The 22,455-nt window shown below is 46.8% G+C and overlaps 1 long non-coding RNA gene across 1 annotated transcript in view; it reads left to right on the forward strand.

The window, feature by feature from the left end:
• The window catches only part of LOC123389873, a 101,866-nt gene that overhangs the window by 61,538 nt on the left and 17,873 nt on the right, over positions 1–22,455 (forward strand). The window contains exon 3 of the long non-coding RNA XR_006604548.1: positions 16,378–16,509. This is a non-coding gene — a long non-coding RNA (uncharacterized LOC123389873). The remainder of the gene's footprint in view (positions 1–16,377; positions 16,510–22,455) is intronic.

Here is a 22,455-nt window from a genome sequence, read left to right on the forward strand (position 1 = left end):
AATTAAAAAAAGAAAAAAACCTCAAAACCCCAATATTATGTGCATTCGTTACCTCCATTTTCAGTGGGTTGGGAATCTGGGCATGGGTTAGCTGGGTGTCTCTGGCTCCAGGCCTCTCACAGGGTTGCAGTCAGAGTAGACTGGGGCTGTCGTCTTGTGTGTGTGATGGCCCAACTGGGAAGGGTCTGCTTCTGAGCTCACTCATATGGTTATGGGTAGGATTCTGTTATTTGGGGACTGATGGATCTGAGGGTTTCTGTTTTCCGCTGATTGCTGGCCAGAGAACTTCCTCAGTTCTTTGCCACATGGGCCTCTCACTGAACACCTCACAACGTGGCAGCTGGCTTCCCTCAGAGGGTGAGTGAGCCAGCATCCCAGATGGAAGACACTGTCTATTTGTAACCGAATCCCAGAGGTGACCTCTCCTCACCTCTGCTGCTAGAAGCCAGCCACGGAATACAGCCCACTGTCAATGGGAGGGACTTGCACAGGGTGGGACCAGGAGGCAGGGACCACCAGAGCCATTTTAGAGGTCACCTGCCATAATGCTCAAATTGCTACATGCGCCGTGGTTACTTGCCCAGCCTTGGGATTCGGATTACCCAGGTTCAAATCCCAGTCCCACCATTTACCCTGAGCAAGCGTAGTAATAGGAATGGGCGTCAAAGACTTTCTGACCCATGGGATGATAAAGGCAACTGTGCTTGACACCGTTCCTGCCTGGCTCTGAATAGTGTCACTGTCACTAGTGTTGAAGGGCGCCTGGGTGGCTCAGTCCGTGAAATGTCTCCCTTCAGTTCAGGTCATGATCCCAGGGTCCTGGGATGGAGCCCCGCATCTGGTTGTTTGCTCAGCAGAGAGCCTGCTTCTGTCCCCCCTTCCCCCCCAGCTCATGTTCTCTCTCTCTCTCAAATACATGAATAAAAAAACCTTAAAAAAAAAAAAAGATTATTGAATGTACCAGAGGTACGTAGGTAAGAGACTGAACATAGGACGAATAGAATAAGCAACAGAAACAGAAGGAAAACGGGGATGGTTGGCTGGCTTAGTTGTAGAGCTTATGACTCTTGATCTCAGAGTTGTAAGTTCAAGCCCCGTGTAGGCCTTGGAGCCTAGTTGAAAGAGAAAGAGAAGGAAAATGGCTGTTGAGATGCCCAGGCCTCTGAATCTCTCCCTCTCCATCAAGGTACGCCTTTTTAGACATTTTTCCCTTCCTCGTGATCCATTTGCTTGACCTTTGCCCTCATCTGACCCTCACTCCCACATCCTGCCCTCTCCTCCAGGTCTAGTGGGATCTTCCTTTTTTGCTCACATCTGGTCCCTTTCCACACCACATTGTTTTAACCCTTGCCAGAATGCTCCCAGCCATCCGTTTGTTCCTCTCCTACCCCGTTGTTCAGTGGTGGAGTGCTGCCCGGAGGACTGGCCTGACAGTGGGGGTGGTTTGGGCTCATTACAAGTTCGTCTCCGCTGGCTTCCACTGACCCCTTACTGCCTCCTGATCATCTTGTGGTTGTTTGTTTTGTTTTTCAAAACTATGAGAAGTAGTCTACTTAAATACACATGACTTGTTTTTCTGCCTTTACCTCCTGCTTCCTGCCCTTTCTCAGCTGATGGTCTCGTCGTGTATTTTACAGTAGTAGTAATGCTCAGCGGTTACCACTTACCCTGGGTTGGTTGCCATGGAAGCCCCTGAAATGAATGATCTCAGTTACCACAACTCCTACGAAGTTGGTGTCACCTCTATTTTACCAATAAGAAAAATTGACCCCAGAGAGGTGGGATTCAAATCCATGTCATCTGAGCCCCTGCCTGAAGCTGTTACTCACTTTGATGGAAAAAGTAGCTTAGATGCTTTGGTCTGCCTACTCCCTATCTCTCTGCTTAGCCAGCAGACTGCACAAAGCTTCTGCTCAACCCCTGCTTCTCTCCCAACTTGTTTTCCCCCAGAGACCTGGAGGCCACACTGCTGAATGTTCTTCCTGCTTGACCCTTCTTTGGCGCTCCACACTGCTGGCTACCGTAGTCCCTTTGGAGCTCATCCCTGACTTATGTGGTTCTGCACACTCCTGGCCTCTCTCCCACAGCTGCTCAAGCTTCATACCAACTCCGTGTCCTCATCACATCCCCTAAATGTTGGCTCTTTCTGAAGCTCTGTCCTGGCCCTCCTTGTAGGCTGCACAGTCTTCCTAGCCGACCTCCTGTACTGTCATGGCTCCAACTGTCAGCTCTCCAGGAATGATTTGTCAATTCACGTTTTAGTCCTGACTTTTTTTTTTTTTTTTAAGATTTTTATTTACTTATTTTAAAAAGAAAGAGAGGGACCAGGGGGAAGGGCAGAGGGAAAAGGAGAGAGAAAATGTTAAGCAGATTTCATACTCAGCTTGAGGCTCACCTTGGGGCTTGGCCTCACCACCTTGAGATCATGACCTGAGCTGAAACCAAGAGTGAGATGCTTAACCAGTTGAGCCATCCAGGTGCTGCCCCTAGTCCTTACATTTTATTTGAAGCTTCTGATCCGTATTTCTCACCACTTGGGTGTTCTGGAGGTATTTCAAAATCAGCTTGACTGAACTCAATGTCAGCTTTTCCATACTACCTGCTTTGCCCTTTGCTACATAGCCTGACGGTATAACCGTCCTCCAATCTGGTCTTTAGTTACCAGATTCTATTGACTTATCCCAAGTATTACTAATAATAGTTCTGCTGAAAAGTTCCCTGTCCCACCTCAGTTCCTTATTATTATTAACTGGACTGATTCAATAATTTCGCAGAAAGTCCCTGCCTTCAGTATCTCCACAGCTTCTCATCTTCACAAAAATAGACCCATTTAAAAGAAAATGTGGTCTATATATGTAATGGAATACTATGCAGCTATCAAAAAGCAAACAGTCTTGCTGTTTGCAATGACTTGGATGGAACTAGAAGGTATTATGCTGAGTGAAATAAGTCGATCAGAGAAAGAAAATTATCATATGATCTCTCTGATAATGAGGAATTCGAGAGGCAAGGCAGGGGCCTGTGGGGGGTAGGGAGGGAAAAAATGAAGCAATATGGGATCGGGAGGGAGACCAACCATAAGAGACTCTTAATCTCATGAAACAAGCTGAGGGTTGCTGGAGGGTGGGAGGTAGGGAGAGGGGGGCGGGGTTATGGATATTGGGGAGGGTATGTGCTATGGTGAGTGCTGTGAGCCTCACGTAAGCCTGATGACTCACAGACCTGTACCCCTGGGGCAAATAAAATAGACCCATTTATGCTATTTTCCAGTTTAATTTTTTTTCTACTCTGTACTTAATAAATACCCAATTTATTGGACTAGCATTCTGGGATCTTCTCATATTGCCCAAACCTTCTTTTCATTTTAAAAAAGTTATTTAAATTCAGGGCAGTTAACATATACATATACTGCATTACTAGTTTCAGGGGTAGAATTTAGTGATTCATATCACTAGATGCATATAACACCCAATGCTCATTACATCAAGTACCCTCTTTAATTCCCATCCCCCAGTTATCCCCTCTTCACATCCCCGCCCCTCTAGCAACACTCAGTTTGTTCCCTAGAGTTCAGTGTATATGCACACACACACACACACACACACACACACACCCCACATCTTCTTTATCATTCATTTATCTGTCAATAGACGTCTGGCTTCTTTCCATATTTTGGGTATTGAGGACATTGCTGTTATAAATATTGGGGTCCCAGTGGCCCTTCAAATCACTGTGTTTGTATCCTTCGGGTAAGTACTTAGTAGTGCAGTTGCTGGGTCATAGGGTAGTTCTGTTATTAACCTTTTGAGGAACCTCCATACTGTTTTCCAGACTGGCTGCACCAGCTTGCATTCCCACCAACAGTGTAGGAGGGTTCCGCTTTCTCTATATCCTCTCCAACATCTGTCATCTCCTGACTTGGTTAATTTTAGCCATTCTGACTGGTGTGAGGTGGTATCTCACTGTGGTTTTGATTTGTATTTCCCTGATGCCAGGAGATGTGGAGCATTTTTTCATGTGTCTGTTGGCCATTTGTATGTCTTCTTTGAAGAAGCGTCTGTTCATGTCTTCTGCCCATTTCTTGACTGGATTATTTGTTTTTTTGGAGTGTTCTTTATAGATTTTGGATACTAGCCCATTATCTGATAAGACATTTGTGAATATCTTCTCCTATTCCATAGGTTGCCTTTTAGTTTTGTTGGCCTTTTTCTTTGCTGTGCAAAAGCTTTTTATCTTGAAGTTCTAATAGTTCATTTTTGCTTTTGTTTCCCTTGCCTTTGGAGATGTGTCTTGGAAGAAGGTGCTGCGGCTAGGTTGAAGAGGTTACTGCCTGTGTTCCCCTGTAGGATTTTGATGGATTCCTGTCTCACATTGAGTCTTTAATCCATTTTGAGTTTATTTTTGTGTGTAAGGTGTAAGGAAATGGCCCAGTTCCTTTCTTCTGTATATGGTTGCCCAATTTTCCCAACCCCATTTGTTGAAGAGACTCTTTTTTCTGTTGGATATTCTTTCCAGCTTTGTTCAGGATTGGTTGACCATAGAGTTGAGGGTCCATTTCTGGGTTATCTGTTCTGTTCCATTGATCTACGTGTCTGTTTTTGTGCCAGTGGCATACTGTCTTGGTGATTGCAGGTTTGTAATACAGCTTGAAATCGGGCATTGTGATGCCCCAAGCCTTGATTTTCTTTTTCAACCTTCCTTTGGCTACTTGGGGTCTTTTGTGGTTCCATACAAATTTTAGGATTGTTGCAGTTCTGTGAAAAATGCTAGTGGTATTTTGATAGGGATTGCATTGAATGTGTAGATTGCTTTGGGTAGCATCAACATTTTAACAATATTTGTTCTTTCAATCCATGAGCATGGAATGTTTTCAATTCTTTTTGTCTTCCTTAATTTCTTTCATAAGTGTTCTATAGTTCTCAGAGTGCAGATCCCAGTACCTCTTTGGTTAGGTTTATTCTTCGGTATTTACAGTTTTGGGTGTAGTTGTAAGTGGGATGAATGCCTTGATTTCTCTGTCTTCTGCCTCATTGTTAGCATATAGAAATGTGACAGACTTCTTGCATTGATTTTTATATCCTGTAACTTTGCTGAGTTCCTGTATTAGTTCTAGAAGTTTTTTTGGTGGAGTCTTTTGGGTTTTCTACATGGAGAATCATGTCGTTTGCAGAGAGTGAAAGTTTGACTTCTTTGCGGATTTGGATGCCTTTAATTTCTTTTTATTGTCTGATTGCTGAGGCTAGGAATTGTAGTACTCGGTTGAAGAATCCAAACCCACTTTTCTAAGTTCATTATTAAAAGTAATATTTGGTAATTATTAGTTTAGTAAAAAGCTCTTGATTTTTGTAGATTTATCTTATAACCATGTGACATATGAAATTTCCCCTTTAACTGGCTGATATAGTGGGTTACAGTGAAGATACTGTGATCTTAAGCCATCGTTGTGTTCCTAACATAGGCTTTGTTATTCTTTTGATGAACTGATCGATTTGATTTTCTAATAATTTATGTAAAATTGTGTATCTGTATTTATAAATGAATTTATGCATTGCTTTCATCTTTTAAAGTTTTCTTAACTGACTTAAATAATGTGATAATGATTTCATCAAACTAATAATATTGAATATGCACACATGTGGGCCTGTTAGGCTTTTTATTTCTTCTTTTTTAATTTTTAAAAATTTTCTTATTTTTTATTTGAGAGAGAGAGAGAGAGAGAGAGAGAGAAAGACTTTCTTTTTTTTTTTTTTTAAAGATTTTATTTATTTATTTGACAGACAGAGATCACAAGTAGGCAGAGAGGCAGGCAGAGAGAGAGGAGGAAGCAGGCTCCCTGCTGAGCAGAGAGCCCGATGCGGGGCTCGATTCCAGAACCCTGGGATCATGACCTGAGCTGAAGGCAGAGACTTTAACCCACTGAGCCACCCACTGAGCCACCCAGGCGCCCCCCAGAGAGAAAGACTCTTAAGCAGGCTGTGTGCCCAGTGCAGAGCTGACGCAGGGCTCGATCTCATGACCCTGAGATCATGATCCAAGCTGAAATCAAGAGCTGGACACTTAACCAACTGAGCCTCTCAGGCTCCCCTCTAGGCTTTTTATATGTATACATTCATTTGATCTTCACAACACTTTCTGAAAATCCAGTTTCAGAGTTTGTGCTGCTTATGGTTCAGTGGGCCCTTTCATGTTGAAGACAGAGGCCTGAACTCAGGCTTGGGAAATTTTCTTCTGCAATGTTTGATTGTTGCCTCCGCTCATTTCTGTCTTCTCTCCGCTCTGACACTAGATGGATTCCAGAATCCCAGAGCTTCTGCTTATCAAGTGTGTGTATCTGTTACTCTCATGGTACCTCGTTTGTTCTCATGCACACCATGCGGGGGTAATAATGAGCTCTGGCCTATGGGGTAGTTGTGAGGATTATAACGTTACATCTGGTTTAGCTCCCTGCAAAATAGTCACTAAACATCAGCTGTTATTATTTGCATTAGCTAATATTATAGTTGTATTTTTAAAAAAGATTTTATTTATTTTTTGACACAGAGACAGAGATCACAAGTAGGCAGAGAGGTAGATGGAGAGAGAGAGGGAAGCAGGCTCCCTGCCAAGCAGAGGGCCTGATGCGGGGCTCGATCCCAGGACCCTGAGACCATGACCTGAGCCGAAGGCAGAGCCTTAACCACCTGAGCCATCCAGGTGCCCCATAGTTGTATTTTTGATTTTCCTTTTCCCTTCCATACTGGGGAGTCCAGATGACAGTAGCTTAGATGGTGGCCAAGGGGAGTTGGCTGGTGGCTGCTGTGGAGGTTCTGTGCCCCTCCTGGTAGAGGGTTCTACCGGCTACTCAGGCTTCTCCCTGCAGCTCCAGCCCAGAGACGCACAGAGGGTGCGGTGCGTTCACATACCGGGAGTCGTGCTGTCCTACTTGATCCCCGCCATTCCTGGGGCCCCGGACGAGACTAACAGATCTGTTCTCCAAGGCCCATGTAGTTATTTCTTTAAGTGACTATCCTGTAAATCACATTTCAAAATACCTATTTCAAATACCAGATAGCTATAAATAAAAGATTCCCTCAAACCATAGACCCTTCCTTGTAATGAACATCAATCTCTTGAGCTCAGGTTCAGTAAAAAAAGTAAAAATAAAAAAAATCCATAGTTATAGATTCAGGTTAGCCTTTCCTATGGTTTTAATAACAATTGTCCAAACACCAATAAATGAAAGCATACACCCTTCCCAGTGCAAAGAGACCAGTCTCTTTTGTTTCAGAATCTAATTTTCTCCCTGGTGGGTTTTTCTGCACCAAGTCTAACGATAAGTCTGCCTTTCTCTCTTTTAAATATCCCTGACTTGGACAGCTAGTAGGTAGTGCAGCTGCTGGCAGCCAGAACATGCAGAATCATTTCTTCATTCTGTCTATCATTCATTCATTCATTCACTTAGACCAGTGACAACAGCACGAACCACTGTGGAGTGCCCACTGTGTCTGGCCTGGCACGGGGAGTACAAGACGACTGAGCCCAGAGCTCTTGGCTCACCTGGAGTTAGGGATGACTGTCCCTCCGGCCTTCTTGTTCCCGTCTCTGCCCTCGGGGGCGACATTCACCTTCGGGGAGGGCCTCCAAGCACCGAGTTACCTAGTTCCTTTCTCCCAAGACCTTTGCATGGAGCATTTCTCTTTGCTCGGGAAGTTCTTTCCTTTGTCCTGCCCCTCCAGGCCTCTTCCTCAGGAAGGCATTCCCAAGACTCTAGGACCTGACACTTTCCACCTTTGGCACCCTGTGCTTTTCCTTCCTGGCACCCTGCTCAAGCAGAATTTAAGAAAGGTAAGTAACTATGGTTTACTGTCTCTTCCCCTCCTCGAACTCAAGTTCCGTGTGAACACTGGCCATTCTGACTTTTTTGCCACTGTACCCCACCTGCCCCCCACACCCCTGGTTTAGCACAGAGCACACTATTGGTACTCAATTAATATTGGGCAAGGAAGGAACAAAGTCATGTTCTCTATCTTGTGGTGTTTACAATCCTGGGGGTATGGTAATTGCCCGCTGAGTGGCCATGGAAACTCCACCTGCCTCTCTACCTCAGTTTCCCCCCTGTGCAAGAGAGAAAACAATAGTACTGTCGCAGAGTTGTGAGAATGTAATGAAATAATACAGTAAAGCTCTTAGAAAGTGTCTCATGCACAGTAAGTGCAGTGCCTAAAAAGTCGCGGCGATGATGACAGTGAGACAAATGCGTCATGTTCTGTGGCTGCTCTGAGTTGATGTTGAACTAGGCCTGGAAGGATTCACTATCAGATAAGTGATGCTGGAGGGCAACACGAGGCGAGTGATCAGGGAAAGCGGCTCTGAGGAGGCGATGGTTGGGCTCAGCCCACGGGGGCAAGAAGGAAGGAGCCAGGAATGGATCTCCCAGGCCGAGAGAGCAAAAGGAGTGGTGGCCCTAGGAGGAAACCGCCTGGGTTTGCTCATGGACCAGCCGGGAGGCCCTTACAGCCAGACTCTACCGGGCCAGCGGGCAGGCGGGTGGTAGGAGAGGTGGTCAGAACATGCAGAGCCCTTTAAATCTCGGCGAGGAGTTTGGACCTTATTTGGAGGTGGTGGAGAGTTTTAAGAAGGGCATGATGTGATTGGAATTAAAAGGTGTCACCCTGTGGAAAACAGTATGGAGGGTCCTCAAAAAGCTGAGAATAGAACTGTCATATGATCCAGCCTATAGTATGGGTGTTTCTTGATCTGAAGAAAGGAAAATCATTGTCTTGAGAAGATTCCCGTGCCCCCGTATTCATTGCAGCATTATTTATAATAGCCAAGGCATGGCAATGACCTAGGAGTACAGCAGAAGTCGAATGGACAACATGATTGTGTGTGTGTATGTGTGTGTGTGTATGTACACACCCACAAAGGAATATTACTTGGCTATTAAAAGGAAGGAAATCGTGCCATTTGTGACAACGTGGATGGACCCTGAATGCATTATGCTAAGTGAAACTAGTCAGAGAAAGACAAATACCCTGTAATCTCATACGTAGAACCTAAAACACCAAAGCGAAAAGGAAAAGGAAAACAGAAAAACAGACTCATGGATACAGAGGCAGGAGTAGTAGTGGGCAAAAGGTACAAACTTCCAGTCATACGAATAAGCAAGATGAATAAGTTTTGGGGACATATAACTGTAGTTAACAATACTGTATTGTTTATTTGAAAGTTCCTAAGAGAGTAGATTATAAAATTTCTCATCACAAGACAAATTTATAACTACATGTGGTAATATATGTTAACTAAACTTACTGTGGTAATCATTTGCGATATATACATATATCAAATCATTAAGTTTTACCCCTAAAACGAATGCAGTGTTATGTGTTGAATGAATGAGTCCACTGGTCACTGGATGGAGAATGAGCTGTCGGGATAAGATTGGAAATGTGAACAGACTATGCCAGGCAGAGAAGAAGGGCATTTCAGAGCGAGGAAAGCCCATAGGACCTGAGTCAGGAATGCGTGTTGTCTAGGGGAACAGAGAAATGTCCGGGTGTCCGGAACCTAGTGTGCTTGGAGTAAGATGCATTTGCAAATGTGATTTGCTTCCAGACTTTCAAGTCCCAAAGGATATTCCATAGTTTTTGGACTTACCATGGAGAAAAGATTCTAGAAGGTTATTTAAGAAGGGGATTGATAGAAAGTATCATTTGGATGAGGTCCAACCAGAACAACATAAACTTTTCTAGATAATTCAAGGAAAACAAGTCATCTAATACAGGGAAGAGCTGAGGATCCAACCAAGGATGAGATGGCACCTCACAGGTTACCAGCCACAGGACGCCAGCTGCTCTCTTCAGGCTGGCAGTACCTGGGGAGGAGGTGGTGTTACCAGAATCCAGAAGCTGGGACCATGCAGTAGGCTGGAGCTCCACGGTGGGGGCTGTCCCGCCAAGCTCAGGCCATGGAGAGACGCAGAAGCTGCCATTCACTGCCCGAGGCTGACTTCTGTCTTCCACACCCCAGATACCCCACCAGTGCGTCCCACTGGCCAGACCTGACCAGCACTGAGCTGGCAGGGAAGCCTGGGAAGCACAGCGGGGAGGAGAAGGGCCAGAGCCGATCTCGGGCCGACAGGACATGGCTGCCCGCCGGACCGGCCCCGTTTTCTAGGGAGACTTCAGTTTTCAGCTGTGTCCGGGAGGTGCTGGCTGGCATGAGGGAGGCCAATTAGGAAATTACCGCAAGCCTCTAAGGGATCCGAGATGAGAATCTGAACTGGGCAGCGGCGGAGGAGATGGGCAGGGAGAGTTCCGAGGACATGGTCCCTTGCATGTGGGGGAGAGGGGCAGCGGCGACATGGTCCCTTGCATGTGGGGGAGAGGGGCAGCGGCGACATGGTCCCTTGCATGTGGGGGAGAGGGGCAGCAGCGGGGGAGATGTTTGCGGTTTCTCCTCTGAGCAGCTGTGCAGTCCAGGCAGCGAGCAGGAGGACGGAGCGTGAGGAGCTCCACTGCAGCGTCTCGAATCTGAGATTCCTGCAGGTCCCCCACAGGAGACCTTGTGTTCCCCCCTCAGAACCTTGATTTCATCGGTTTAACAATAGTGAGTAATAATAGCGTTTCTTGATGCTTCCTGCGTGCCAGGTGTGGCTCTAAGCACTTCACATGTAATAACTAATGTAATCCTGATGGTGCCCTTGTGAGGTAGGTGGTGCTGCCCTCATTTTACTGAGGAAGAAACTGAGGCACAGAAAGATAACGCCTGATGGAGCTCAGCTAGCTTGTAGGGGCTGTAGCGGAAATCCGGGGGGCCTCGCTTCAGCCCACCTCAGCCTCCCAGAGCCGCTTGGAGGATCGGGTAATACAGCCCAGGGGTCTAGCAGAAAGCCCTCATGTTCTGGTTTAATATTACTGGTGGAAATACGGTAGCTTTTGTGAGAATTGTCAGCCCACATTACCTTTAGGAGAATGAGAGATACAGGGGCATCTGGGTAGCTCAGTCCATTAAGCGTCTGATCTCAGCTCCTGTCTTAATCACAGCGTCATGAGTTAGGCTCTGAGCTGGGTGTGGAGTCTGCTTGGAAAGAAGGAGGAGGAGAAGAGAGATACAGTGAGGCCACTGGAAGAGGACGGAGGAGGCGTGGGAGGTGAAATAACAACATTCGAGGTTTGATGGACCTGAATTCAAATCTGGCCTCTTAACCTTGACATCTCGTGGCCTGGAACAAGGGAACTTAAATTTCCTTCTTGTTGGCTTGTTGGTTTGTAAAACGGGCACAGTAATGCCCCCTCTGGGTGTTGGGAGAACAAGGCAAGGCTAAGGACATGCAGTGCCTCGCGTGGAACCCGGCACACAGGTGCTCAGGAGCTGTTCGGTCTCTTCCTGGGGACTCTCTTGGCTCAACCCCTCTAACCCTTGGTCCTTGGCTTACTGGGGATTTCTTTTTGTGAGCACCTTTTTCTCTCACCCCTGGTTCCTCCTCATCAAAGGTGTTAGAACACCTCCAAAGCTCCAGCTCTGAAAGTTAGCCAGCCCACGACCTCAAGGCCCGGGGCTTTCCACTGGTGTCCAGCAGGGCCATAAGCACAACCTCCAAAGTGGGCAGTGTACTGGGAGCCATGCTGAGAACATGGGCACAGCAGTTTGTTCACAGAGGGCATGGGTTTGGCATTCTGAGGACATTCTGAGTCTACTCAAGGCAAAGGAAGATCGCTTGGGGACAGGATCAACACCGGCATAATGTCTGTAAGAGTTGTAAGCATCTTTTTTTTTTTTTTTTAGATTTTATTTATTTATTTGAGAGAGAAGGAGTGAGAGAGAGCATGAGAGAGGAGAAGGTCAGAGGGAGAAGCAGACTCCCCAAGGAGCTGGGAGCCCGATGCGGGACTCGATCCTGGAAGTCTGGGATCATGACCTGAGCTGAAGGCAGTCGCTCAACCAAGTGAGCCCACCCAGGTGCCCGAGTTGTAAGCATCTTAAAGATGGATATTCTCTTCATAAAACGTCATATCATTACTTTCAGTAGTGGTCATGGGTAGGGGCACCTGGGTGACTCAGATGGGTTAGCATCTGCCTTTCACTCAAGTCATGATCCCAGGGTCCTGGGATTGAGTCCCGGGTCGGGCTCCCCGCTCTGCAGGGAGTCTGCCCCTCACCCTGCTCCTGTGCTCTCTCAAATAAAAAAAAATTAAAAAGAAAATGAATTTGGGCATCGGTAAATGAAGCAAATTGCTCTTACCTTCATTTATTTGTTCACCAAGAAGTGACTGAGTACCTACTATGTGCTGTGCATGGTAAAAAGTGCTGGAGGTACAGCACTGAACAGAAATCCTGTTGGAGTTCACCTTCTGGCTGGGATGTACGAACAAATCAACCGATAAGCAAGCACCCCAGGGACATAAGGCAGCTTAACTTGATGAGAAACGTTGGATGGAAAACAAGAGACAGACACACCAGTGTGCTGGAGAGAGTGTTCAGGGAGTCCCCTCTAGGAAGCATCCGAGGTGAGACCTGCAGGTAGGTGTCGCCTCTATTCCCGGTACACGGATCTCGATTGGAATTCTTCAGGCGTGGAGGGGACAGTTTGGGTTGAGACTTCATTTACATTTCAAGAGTGCTCAGAAACCTTTGGAAGCAATTTTCTCTGCTGACTTTGGAGAATTAATTAGTTAATACCTGCGTGACCCTCGAATATCTGGGAGGAACGGAAACATATGATTATTATTTTCCCCATTGAGGCTTTCTAAATGGAGGTCTGAGTACCTGGGATTCTTGCCCGAAGGAGGCTGGAAGAGAAATGCCCCGCAGTCCTCCACTAAAGAAACCTTCCTTTCTCTTGCCCTGCTGGGAAATCTGACTTCCATTTTCATAAGGCCAAAGAGGGACTTGGAAACAGGGCCAGTTCTGACTCTGTAATTAAGTTCAAAGAAAGTCTTTTGCCTTTGCTGCCTATAAAAAGATTAAAAAGTAACTTTTGTTTAGGTAATACCTTCCTCTAGAGAGCTCAGATCCACTGAGCAGCAAGTTTGGTCATTTCACCCTGCTTGTGAGGTAGGCAGAAATCTACGCTTTCAGTTTTGTTTTTTAAACATGCAAGAACTTAACACCAGAGTTTCTCCAGAAACCTTGGGGAATCCTGCTGTCAAGAGACCGTACCTTTTACTCCACCCCAGAACCTTCTCCTTGACTCTGTTTGCTTCCTTTTGAGAATTTGGATTTTTGTTGATAATTTTCATCCAGTTAATCTCTCCCTCTGCTTTTTCCTGAGAATAGCTAATGGGGATGTGCCCTTGCCCCCAAGGCAGGCATTTGGCATGCATCATGTCATTCAGTTGAAAATTTACGGAGGTGGGAGCTACTGGTCTCACGAGGTCACAGATGAGGATACTGAGGCTCACGGGAGCCAAGGAACTTCCGGAGATCCCAGTGCTCGTAAGCGTCTGGACACCCTGGCACACACACCAGACACGTGCCACTACTGCCCCTGTTGAGTTCAAGTCCTGAGATAACTTGGATGTCTTTGAGATTCTTTGTGCAGTACCACATTCAGGGCACCGAAGGCATACCCTATATTTATTTATTTTTTGGGCGACAGTACCGTTTTCTTTCTTCTTTTTTTTGCATGTGAAGCAGTGTGGGTGGGAGGTGGGCGGGTGCAGAGTGGAGAGAAATGCCTTTTATGGATCGTCTGCTAAACCTCGTGAAGCCGTAGCCGCGTCTCGGTGCCAGACAAATGCGCCTGCTGACTTAATGACTCTGAAGGATGACAAGGCTTAAAAAATCGACTGTCACTGCAGAGCTTGGAACGGATTGAAATAGAGCGCTTGAGTCATCTGTTAGAGATGCCACCATGGGCCCATGTCATGCAATGCCCAGTTAGCGCCAATCCAACCAGACCCAACTTTGCTTCGATTCTGATGCCTAAGGGCCCTTGTCCTGTGTGAGGGGACTGCGGGATGGACACTGTTACTTGGCAGACATCCCATTTCTGGTGGCCACTGGTTGTGGAAGGGTGCAGCTGAGTTAGGGACAGGCTTCTAGCTCAGTGATTAGTAACACAGTGAGATTCTCAACAGAGCTCCCGGCAAGAGTGACAAGATAGCTTCTCTTTTGCCTGCAGTGTTCCTGCCACCCAGCTTCAGTGACCGGATACACCTTGGCCTGCCCCACAGCCAGGCACCTCCAGCTGTGTTCCCAGAGTACGCCCACAACCCCAGCCTGTCTCCAGCCCAGACGTCACACCACACCTTGTCTGGAACTCATCCTCACCTCCACCGTATGGAAATTATTCAGAGCATGGGGTTGAGAATCAGAGGAACCGTAAGTGGAAGGCCCCCACCGTTTCAGACACGCATATGACAGATCCACATAAACGGAGGGATGCCTGCCTGCAACCAATCAGGATGTCTGTGGGAGCCGGCATAACTCAGAGAAGCACCTCAAGCATTATTGTGTATGGGGTGCAGTGGGCATCTTGCTTAGCAAGGTGGAGGTGGGTGTGCAGATCCGATGGCAGAGAAGGCTGGAGGATGGAGACACTGCTGTCTGTGACGGAGCAGACCAACTGGCTCAGAAGCCTGTTCGCCTGGTCCACCACCAGCTGTGTGACCTTGGACAAGTTACTCAACCCCTCTGTGCTTGAGTCGTGCCGCTTGAAAATGATCACTAACAGCTTCTAACTAGTGGGTTGTCATAGAGATTAGATCATCAGGGGTACAAGTGTCGGGTACTGTGTTAGTGCTCAGTGAATTTTAGCTGAAAAACAAAGCCAGTAAAAAGGGATCCCGGATCTAATTTTTGACTCAGGAAGATGGAGAGCCACCTTAAACAGTGAAGCTGGGATGAAGGAACCGTGGAGCAGAGTCTAGGTTGGATCTTGACGGGAACTGTGGTTGGTCAGGTCCCACTGAGTGCCAGGCATTGTCTGAGCCCTTAATGCGTGTCAGTCCTCCTAACAGCCCAGTGACGGGCTATAATGTTGTCCTCGTTGTATCAGTGATTAAACTGAGGCATCAGAGCCAGTAAATGGTAGAGTCAGAATTGAAAATAAGCCTGGGCAACAGAGTGTGACATCGTGGTCCTCACGGTTTCCTTCCCGGGGACTGAAATCAGAGCTGCAGGTATAAATCATCCGTACTTTGTTGTTTCTAGTTATTCCTCCATTCGGAGTGAAAAGTACATGGTTCCCATTCCTTGGTGGGGGCTGTATAATTCTAAATCAGTCTTTTTGTGGTCTTCATAAAGTCCTGAGCTGAGAACTCCCTCCAGGTATCATAAATGGTGAAAATGTTGGCTGGGTGGACCTTTCCTCCTACGGCAGTGGGAACTCTGTTGCGTAGGCCATCCATCTACACAGCCTGCACGTGTGCCGAGATGTCAAGGGACAGCAGATTAATGTATCCAAAGCTGGACTGACACTCCATGAGTCTGTCTTTCATCCTTTTGGTCACCCAGGCTACGAACCTGGGATCCTTGATTTCTTCCTTCTCTTTCATTCCCCAACCTTATGTCCAGTCGGCCATCCAGTTATCAGGTGCAAGTTCTTCAGTGATCTCCAGGCGTGGCCACGACTCCATCCCTACTGCCACCTTCCAGCTACGGGCCCTCACAGACTGTTTTGGGATGCTGCCAACAGCCTTTTTCCGACCGATGACCCTGCTTGTTTCATCATTTTGTGTTTAAAGTCTTCTTTTTTATGATTATTGTTATTTTAAATATTTATTCATTTATTTTAGAGAGAGGGGGTTGTTCCAGCAGGGGGAGAAGCAGAGGAAGAGGGAGAATCCAAGCAGATTCCCCACCGAGCGTGGAGCCTGAGGCAGGGCATGAACGCAGGACCTGAGATCATGACCTAAGCTCAAACCAAGAGTTAAACACGTAACTGACTGAGCCACCCACGTGCCTCAATTACTTTTTTAGTTTTCTTTTTTCCTCTATAAATTGTTTTGATTTCTCTTATATTTGTGAAGAGCTAGAAGGCATACACCTTGGTTTTAAATTTCTTAGTAGCTGTCTTCGAGATTTGAAAAGATGTCCTTGAATTAAACCATCAGAGTCAGTTCCAGAACTGCAATCTCAGAAGGAATTCTCCTTTTTTATGGAGGATGAGGAATTTCATTTTTTAAAAAAGATTTTATTTATTTATTAGAGAGATTGAGATCACAAGCAGGCAGAGAGACAGGCGGGGGTGGGGGGATGGTGGCGGGAAGCAGGCTCCCCGCAGAGTGGAGAGCCCGATGCAGGACTCGATCCCAGGACCCTGAGATCATGACCTGAGCCGAAAGTAGCGGCTTAACCCACTGAGCCACCCAGGTGCCCCTGAGAAATTTCATTTTTGATCTTTTTCCTGCCCCAGACTTTGTGAATTTAACCCCATCACTTTTTTAATTATAGAAAGACAACTTTGGCGGTGGTGACGGAGGGGGCATCAATGTTGTAGCCGTACCAAGACTGCAGTTCAGAGCTACCACTTCTATTCCACTGGCTACCACGGACACCACACAGCTGGCCACTGCTTCCCCACTTGTGAGTATTTGACTGCTGTTGCATCTTTTCCAGCATGAGTACGTATTTTATTCAGCACGAGGCTTTGTATGTTTGAGAAAAGCTTGGGGTGCCTGGGTGGCTCAGGTGATTAAGCTCAGTGGGGGGTCTGCTTCTGTCTTTCCCTCTGCCGCTCTCCCTAGCTCGTTCTCTCTCTCTCAAATAAATAAATAAAATCTTTAAAAAAGGCGAGAAAATCTTTCTGGTGACTTCTTCTCAGATTGCATCTTGCCTGGATATAGGATTCTTTGGTCATGACTTTCGTGCTTTGTAACTAAGGCTTCAGTGTTTTCTGCTGTTTCGTGTTCTGGAGTCCATGTTGGCACCAACACGATGCTTCCCCTAGATACTCACAGGAATTTAAAGCCCAGTCTCCACTTTTAAACTCTTAATCGTTTATTTGGATCCCCAATTTTTCTTCCATTATTCTACAGTATGTCCGCTTCTACTACCTTTTGTTTTTTTTTTAAGATTTTATTTATTTATTTGACAGACAGAGATCACAAGCAGGCAGAGAGGCAGGCGGAGAGAGAGGAGGAAGCAGGCTCCCCGCTGAGCAGAGAGCCCAATGCGGGGCTTGACCCCAGGACGCTGGGATCGTGACCTGAGCCGAAGGCAGAGACTTTAACCCACTCAGGCACCCCCACCTTTTTTTTTTTTTGGTTTGCTTTCTCTTGTGATTTTTGTCACGTTCCCATTTCCTCTGAGTTTAGTGGGAGAGGAAGTGCATTTTCTCAAGTTTTTCTTCCACTCTGCCGACTCTGCCCTCCGTGTGGCCTTGTCTCCTACGAGCTGCCTCTGAAGTGGCCTAACTTGATTATTTTAATTGTTTTTCATCTTTAGATAAGACGTCCTAATCCAAAATTAATTTCTTGTGGCGACCACTTGTCCCCATTCCATAGATCAGAAAGACTTCTTGGATCTTGTGGAAATCACGGATCATATATTTTAACAGTGTTTCCCCTGCCCTTCCTCTTAACTTCTGCCTTTCCTTCTTCCTCCTCTTCTTATTTGGTAGGAAATGAATTTCCCCTGACCTTACAGAGAGGTTCCCCTCCTTTAACTGTTCACTATTTTTGTATGCCTCATGCTGCTTCTCATCTTTGCCCAGATTTTTGAAGAGGGATCCCCAGGAAGAGACAAGGAAACCCCGGAAGACTGCTAGTCAGTGATCAATTTTAGGGACCCAGAAGCTCGTGTGGGATGGGTGCAGGGCTAGGTCAGGAATAATGGAAGGAACAGAGTCTCTGAGTGCGACGGAAGGGGCTTTGTCACAGGCACCAGAAGCAAACCCAAATCTCTCTATGGCACATCTAGGGTCCAGGCATACAATGTGTATGCGTTATACAATGTGTACAGCACAGTCTTTAAGGGAAGACAGAAACTTTTCCACCAATATAAAAAGATCTCACAGATCTGTAGGTGGAGGGCTTTACTCTATCAATCACTAGTTGAGAATTGGCTTGGCTAAGGAGTTCGGAGTTTGGGTTTTTAAATCCAATCGCCCATCTCTGCCTCAGCTCGGGAGGCTGGGTTCTAAGCTCGATCTTCACTTAAATTCTACTTTGAAAATAGGTTCAGTTACACTGTTTTCGGTCAAAGTGCTACAGACATTTTCTTTGCTCTCATGGGATCTTTAATCCATTGGGTCATCATCAGGTGTTAACCTAATGATGAATAAACACAAAGAAAGGCTCATTACAAACTCAGTGTAATGGAGTGGGGAGGGAGGTCAGGGCATGCTTCCTGGAAGAGGTGGCATTGAGCTGTATAGGCTGGATAGGCTCCAAGCAGGCCAGAGTGGGTGGTGGAAGAGCTTGCCAGGCAGAGGGAGTGCAAAGGCTTTGGGTGGGAGGAAGCCTGAGCTGTTTGAGGAATCAGAATACAAATAAAAATATGGCGCTTGGGGGAAGGGGAGGAGAGAGGAGGTGAGGGTGGGTATGGTGAGAGGTACCAGATGAGGTCAGAAGGGTTGCCTGGGTCCCAGTTACGGGCCCAGGCTTCATCTGTAGAGCTGGGGAGCCCCGGAGAGATGTGTAGGGAGGGTGGCAGCTCTGGAAGCAGAGACTGTTCAGGCTGCGGGAAGGGGTGGTGGGCAGGGTGGGAGGGGGAGTAGGTTCAAGAACATCCACCAAGACGTGGGAGGAGAGCAGACCCACTTCATGTGAGCCCCGGAGGGTGTGTTTGCTTCTGAACGAGCCAGGGTGTTTTGTTTCTTTTGCTGTTTTCCTTGTGTGAAAGCCAGCTACTTGCGTGAGGTATGTGTGTGGGGTCTGAGGGAGGAAAATGCATTGCTTGCTTGGGTGATCCTTCCTTCTTCACAGGGTGTGGGAGGGTGACCTCCCCTGGCCCACTCCATGCGTGAAGCCCTTCAGGTTGGTCTTAGCCCAAGGGAGCCTGTCCTGCAGGCTCTTGAGGGCAGAAGCATCTGGGAAGGGGTCAGGAGCCGGGTTTCAGCCTGCCGGTGCCTGGAGCCCACACCCCTCTGACTCAGGGACAAAGGGTGGCTGTGGCGTTCCTACCAGCTTGTCCCTGTGACTTCCCAACACCCCACCGTCCCGAGGAGGTATCAGACCTCAAAGAGCTCCTTTCACCTGGGCCTGTCTACACTGTACTGGGCAGAAACTTCTTGAAGCACCTGGCAGGACAACCGCTCCCCATCTGTACCCCCTGTTAGCCACCGGTGAGTGGAGGCGGTAGAAAGCCACGCTCACATCCTCGAGAATTGTGGACATAGACGTAATTTATTTTGAATCCTACCACTAAAGAGCCTCTCCTAAAAGGTAAACCAGCTCACCCTGCTCAAAACAAGAAATAAGAATGCTTGCTCTTTTCCTTCACTGGAAAGGTTTTTTGTTTTTTGTTTTTTGTTTTTTTTAATGGGTGGTACCCTTTCCGGAGGAATATGCCAGACCTTGTGTGGATTCGCAGTTCTTTTGTGAGCGGGCTCATTATGAGTCAGATCTCTTCTTTATCAGTGGCTGCTCAGGTCACAAAGGGTTAATGGAAAATGGCCTTGTCCCCCTGCAGGGGAGTCCTGCCTCAGAGGGAAGACTAATTGTACCAGCTCTGGGAGATCTCTGAGCTCATTCTGAGGTAGATCAGAGATGAGTTTTGAAAATGCTGGGTGGCTTTTGTGGGAGAAGCGAGGGGAGGGGAATGGTGTTCCCTCAGGACTAATTGGTTGTTTGTGTGCAATGAGAAAAGCGGCTCTTGGAATCTATTCTCTTGTAAGGTTTTTATTTTTTATTTTGTAGCCAAGACTTGTTATCACTAGAAAATTCAATAAATAAATGGGACTCTGCAAATCAATAAAATAATTAGTAAGGTATTTCTGGGTGAAAAGAATTTTTTAAATTGAAGTGAATATGACTGACTACCAGGGTCAGGGAGGTGACAGAGGGAGGCCAGCCAGGTCAGGGAAGTGATAGGTAGAGGTGGGGCTGAGGAGAATTGGAAAGCAAGCTCTCCTCAGCAGCACCCCTGCCCCCAACTAAGGGATGCTTCCCCACACCTCAGCTGAGGGCTGACGGTTGCCATGTGGGAATGTGGGCTCAGTGTTGCCTCCTCTTCTGTTTTTTTCGAAAGAAGCTGAACATCTGGATTTTTTACATGGAATTAGTTGGCAGCTAAATTCAAAATACTTCTCTGCAAGGTCGCACATGACATAGATGGTGTAGCTCACCTGCTTACGACCTTGGGTCTGGATTGTGAAGAAATTCTTTTATTTCAATGATTTACATTTACTTGCGGCCCTGATGAAAAGAGGGAAGATTAAATGTTGGGTCTCACAACCTTTGGGCCTTTGCTTCTCTTATTGGGAGGAGGAGGCTGATATTTTCAGAACTCTGCTCATAAAGGACTCTATTTTCAAAGTGGAGAAACATAATCCATATTTAACCCATTGGCCCAGCAGAGAATGATCACCAGGGAAACCGTCAAGGGAGCCATCAGGGCCAACAGTTCTAGCCAATGATTTCTCAGCCCCACATGGAGTCCATTGGAAGCCACCATGTAAAGTTGTATAGGTTGTGTACTGTTCAACTGGAGAGGGTCTTACTCACAGTGTAGACAGCCCCTGGGCAGTGTTATCACATGAGCCGTGTCAGAGACCACATGTCAAATATTCTAGAGTGGACAGTGCCATACATGTTTGGGCGAGTGCTTAGTGTACTGTAAGGTTTTTCCGGCGAGATAAGCACAACACCAGGCAAAGTGCGTGTAAGGCAAGGTTTATTAAAGGTTCTCTCCGGTGAGGTTTCAGGGCCCAGGTGAAGGGGAGCCGGGAAAGTCGCACCGGGAGGAGGTGGGCAAGCAGAGTGGGGGAAGTCGCGCCCAAGGCAGGGAGGAGGGGGCTTTTAAGGGGTCTTGGGGAAAGCTCAGGGGTCTTTTGGCAAGTTTCCCTTATTTGGATATCCCTCCTGCTCATCGGGATCCCATTGGTCCACAGGAGCCCGGGGCGGGGGTCTCAGATTCCTGCTTGGGCCTTTGTTCTCCTGTCCGAGCTCAGGTCTTGTGGCGGGAACTTTCGCCATCTTTGGTAGCCCTTCCTGCCAGCCCAACATGTACTTGAGCTAGGTAGACTTAACTTTCCACTTGACTGTGAGCTTCTGAGAGGATGGATTTTGCCTTCTAGTTCCAGTAATTAGTATAGGGCTTGGCACAGAGTAGACAAAACTCCCCCCCACCCAGCCCCATGTCAAATATCCAGGAAACCACTGGAAGTGTACTATGGAGACTAGGAGAAAAGATGCATTTAGAGATTGAGATTTATGGATCATTGGCGACTTCTCAAAGTCACTGAAATAACTAAGGTTGCTGGGGGACCGTGGGGGACAGGGACCTGGGCTGATAGAAGAAAGGAAAACGAATTCATGAAAAAGAGTGAGGATGAAGGGTCACAGGCGTGGAATCAAGAGAAGTACCACAAAAAGCAAGGACCCACCATCGTGTCCCCATCCTCAGCACATAATGAATATTCTCAATAAATATTTGGTAAATAACCGAATGAATGAAGTAGTGAGCAAGGGGCACTGTCAAGTCCTACAGAGAAATCACACAGAGCAAAGACTGAAGAGAGTCCTTTGGGTTGAAAAGAGGCAATTAGACAGTTATTAATGATGTTGGGAGACCAGTAGCTGTCTCAGGGGAGCTGTCCCTTCCTCCAGGAAGCTTTCCATGACCATCCCATAAACACCCCCTCCTGATGGTCCTCTTCTTGCCATAACACCTCACACTCCATCTTCAACATCGGAGCATGTGCTTGTTACCCAGCATTATATCTTTGTTCTTGAAACTCTAACTTGATTCCTTTGACACCAACCTGGTGTCAAAGGTAGGGTGTGAATAAAAATTTTTCTTTAAATAGTGATAACTAAGGAAATAGAGAAAACTAACTTTTTGTATAACATAGTAGGTGCCGGATTGAAAAAATGCGTGAACGTAAATGGACGTCGAGCGGAGGGAGAAGCACCGTGTTCTGGGAGGGGCATCGCTCCGGTTTCACCAGGAGGTTCACGGGCAGATCACTAGCATTTGGCAGGGCTGAGGGAACCAGGAATCCACGCCGGAGTTCTTGAGATGCAGCTTCAAACAAAGGAGCATTTTTGTCCTGCCCGTTTCAGCCCTGAGAACTAGCAGTGAGAGCTCTTGAGGTTAAGAGCGACAAGAGAGGTTCGGTAAGGCTGGCTCTTGATGAAAGTGGAGGGTAGACATCCAGCATCTTCCAGCTCTGCATAGAGATGTTTACCAAACCTGGAGACATGTGCACGACACACTGCTAAAGGAAAAGCGGCTACCAAATGACAAGGGCAATGTTTATTTCCAAGACGAATGTATTTTTCTTTCCCATTCTAAAAAACAAAACAAAACCCCAGAAAACAAACCTGAGTTTTTCTTAGAAATTAACAGATATATAAGAAATAAGAG

This window comes from Mustela putorius, unplaced genomic scaffold, assembly GCF_011764305.1.
Source record: "Mustela putorius furo isolate JIRA1106 unplaced genomic scaffold, ASM1176430v1.1 tig00004041_pilon_pilon_pilon, whole genome shotgun sequence".
Classification (NCBI taxonomy): domain Eukaryota; kingdom Metazoa; phylum Chordata; class Mammalia; order Carnivora; family Mustelidae; genus Mustela; species Mustela putorius.